Source organism: Oncorhynchus kisutch, unplaced genomic scaffold (assembly GCF_002021735.2).
Source record: "Oncorhynchus kisutch isolate 150728-3 unplaced genomic scaffold, Okis_V2 Okis07a-Okis12b_hom, whole genome shotgun sequence".
Taxonomy (NCBI): Eukaryota; Metazoa; Chordata; class Actinopteri; order Salmoniformes; family Salmonidae; genus Oncorhynchus; species Oncorhynchus kisutch.
The window spans coordinates 1,073,379-1,077,100 of record NW_022261984.1 but is presented as its reverse complement, the minus strand read 5'-3'; the positions used below and the strand labels follow the sequence as shown (position 1 = coordinate 1,077,100).

Genomic DNA, 3,722 nt, shown 5'->3' with positions numbered 1-3,722 from the left:
CTCTTGGCATTCTCTCAACCACCTGGAATGCATTTCAATTAACAGGTGTGCTTTTGTGGAATTTCTTTCCTTCTTAACACTTTTGAGCCAATCAGTTGTGTTTTGACAAGGTAGAGGTGGTAAATAGAAGATAGCCCTATTTGGTGAAAGACCAAGTCCATATTATGGCAAGAAATGCTCAAATAAGCAAAGAGAAACAATAGTCCGTCATTACTTTATCCTCTTTCAGCTAGGGGGCACTATTTTTATGTTTGGAAAAATAACGTTCCCAATGTAAACAGCCTATTTCTCAGGCCCATATGCTAGAATATGCATATAATTGACAGATTAGGATAGAAAACACTCTCTAAAGTTTCCAAAACTGTCAAATTATTATCTGTGAGTATAACATAACTGATATTGCAGGCGAAACCTGAGGAAAATCAAGTCAGGAAGTGGCTTCCATTTTGAAAGCTCCATGTTCCATAGCCTGCCTTCGCTCCATTTAAAGGGATATCAACCAGATTACTTTTCCTATCGCTTCCTTAAAATGTCAACAGTCTTTAGACATAGTTTCAGGCTTTTATTTTGAAAAATGAGCGAGAAAGATAACATCGTGTCAGGTGTTCGTATGAGATTGTGCAGCCATCGTCTCTCCCTCTCCTACTGAAAAAGACAGTGCCGGTTGATATATTATCGATTATATATTTTAAAAGCAACCTGAGGATTGATTATAAAAAACCGTTAGACATGTTTCTGTGGACATTACGGATACTATTTGGAATTTGTGTCTGCGTTGTCGTGACCGCTTGAGCCTGTGGATTTCTGAACATAACGCACCAAACAAACTGAGGTATTTTGGATATAAAATAATATTTATGGAACAAAAGGAACATATATTGTGTAACTGGGAGTCTCGTGAGTGAAAACATCCGAAGATCATCAAAGGTAAGCGATTAATTTTATTGCTTTTCTGATTTTCGTGACCAAGCTACTTTGATGCTAGGTGTTCGTAATGTTTTGTCTAGTGATCGATACACTTACACAAACGCTTGGATTGCTTTCGCTGTAAAGCATATTTTCAAAATCTGACACGACATGTGGATTAACAAAATGCTAAACTGTGTTTTGCTATATTGCACTTGTGATTTCATGAATATAAATATTTTTAGTAATATTATTTGAATGTGGCGCTCTGAAATTCAGAGGTTGTTGATGACAATTATCCCGCTAACGGGATAGATAGCATCAAGAAGTTAAGACATGAAAGTCAGTCAATCCAGAAAATATCAAGAAGTTTCTTCAAGTGCAGAGACCACCAAGTGCAGAGACCAAAACCATCAAGAGCTATGATGAAACTGGCTCTCAAGAGGACCGTCACAGGAAAGGAAGACCCAGAGTTACCTCTGCTGCTGTAACAGGGTGTGTGACTGGTTGCTGGGAAGTCAGGCGCAGGAGAGCAGAGACGGGTGATAACAGGATAACTTAATATACACCCTGGCACAAAGCACAACCACGATAACATGAACCGCTTTAAACAAAACAAACCTAGTGCAAGCCAACCCGCCAACGTCGAATGCCGACCGAACAAGGAGAGGTACCGACTTCGGCGGAAGTCGTGACAGCTGCAGAGGATAAGTTAATTAAAGCTACCAGCCTCAGAAATTGCAGCCCAATTAAATGCTTCACAGAGTTCAAGTAACAGGCATCAACTATTCAGAGGAGACTGTGTGAATCAGGCCTTCATGGTTGAATTGCTGCAAAGAAACCACTACTAAAGGACATCAATAATAAGAAGAGACTTGCTTGGGCCAAGAAACATGAGCAATGACATTAAACCAGTGTGAATCTGTCCTTTGGTCTGATGAGTCCAAATTTGAGATTTTTCGTTTCAACCACTCAGTCTTTGTGATGCGAAGTAGGTGAATGGATGATCTCCTCATGTGTAGTTCACACCGTGAAGCATGGAGGAGGTGGTGTGGGTGTGCTTTGCTGGTGACACTGATTTATTTAGAATTCCAGGCCAACTTAACCAATATGGCTACAACAGCATTCTGCAGCGATACGCCATCCCATCTGGTTTGCGCTTAGTGGGACTATCATTTGTTTTTCAACAGGACAATGACCCAACACACCTCCAGGCTGTGCAAGGGCTATTTGACCAAGAAGGAGAGTGATGGAGTGCTGCATCAGATGACATGGCCTCCACAATCACCTGACCTCAACCCAATTGGGATGGTGTGGAATGAGTTGGACGGCAGAGTGAAGGTAAATGATCCAAAACACACAATCAAGTCTACATGAAATACCTGAAAAGCAACACATTTGAAGTTTTGGAATGGCCTAGTCAATGACCAGACCTAGTCCCACAATTGAGATGTGGCAAGACTTGAAACAAGCAGCTCATGCTTGAAAACCCACAAATGGTCGCTGGGTTAAATTAGTTCTGCATGGAAGTGTGGGCCATAATTCCTCCAAAGCAACGAGAAAGACTGATCGACAACTACAGGAAGTGTTTGGTTGGAGTCATTGTAGCTAAAAGGTGGCACAACCAGTTATTAAGTATAAGGGGCAATTACTTTTTCACACAGGGGCATTGGGTGTTGCATAACTTTGTTTAACTTTCTTGATTTGTCACACCTGTAAGGGATCATCTTGGCCAAAGAGAAATGCTCATTAGCAGGGATGTAAACAAATTTGTTCCCAAATTTGTCACACCCTGACCATAGTTTGCTTTGTATGTTCTATGTTTTGTTTGGTCAGGGTGTGATCTGAGTGGGCATTCTATGTTGGATGTCTTGTTTGTCTGTTTCTGTGTTTGGGCCTGATATGGTTCTCAATCAGAGGCAGGTGTTAGTCATTGTCTCTGATTGGGAACCATATTTAGGTAGCCTGTTTTGTGTTGGGTTTTGTGGGTGATTGTTCCTGTCTCTGTGTTAGTTTGCACCAGTATAGGCTCAGTCACTTTGGTTTTTCTTTTTTCCTTGTTGTGGAAGAGAAGAGAACGTGAGCCGGGTGCGCCAATCTCCTTGCGGAGATGGTGCAAAATCCATCAACACGGTCGGTCCCTGGGATTGGGCTGGCCAACACGGTTCGGTTTGCTTGGAAGGAAAAAGAGTTGGAGCCTTTAGGACGGGAAACTTTTGGAAGGACAATATTGATGGGGATTCTAAAGCTGACGGTGAAGGACGTGTTTTGTTTCCAAGGCAACTCGTTGGAGGGAGCATACGACGTGGCACTATATACAGAGGAGAAACACAATGATATCCTGAGAAGGGCAAGAGCAGTGGGAGGTGAGAGGCCGATGAGCCACTATGAAATAACAAGCCTGGCGAGGAACAACTTTAGGGTTGTAACTGTCAACATTTACAACCCATACGTTAAGGACGAAGAGGTGAGGGCCTTTCTGGGGAGATAATACAACATACTTCTTTTTTCACTTACAGATCCTTGGCAGGCGGTTTTAGGGATGTACACGCGTTCACTTTCTCCCTTTGTGCCGACCAGTTTGACGTAAACACTGTGCAATGTGCCGGCAAGCAGCATTTCTCCAGTAAACACTGTTCAATGTGCCGGCAAGCAGCATTTCTCCAGTAAACACTTTCCCTGTGTACTTCACCATGATGATTCTACACACAGCAAGACAACATATTAGACATACTGCGTTACAATTTGAGCCAACTCAAGATGATCAACTGCAACTAAATGTTTGCCACAATAAATGGGTCGTTCCACAAAAAGTC

General features: G+C 42.2%; 1 long non-coding RNA gene across 1 annotated transcript; it reads left to right on the top strand.

The window, feature by feature from the left end:
- The first annotated feature begins 3,230 nt into the window (after positions 1–3,230).
- Positions 3,231–3,722, top strand: LOC116360188 (uncharacterized). Its single transcript, XR_004206966.1, has 2 exons — positions 3,231–3,272; positions 3,426–3,722. It is a non-coding gene; the product is annotated as an uncharacterized LOC116360188 (long non-coding RNA).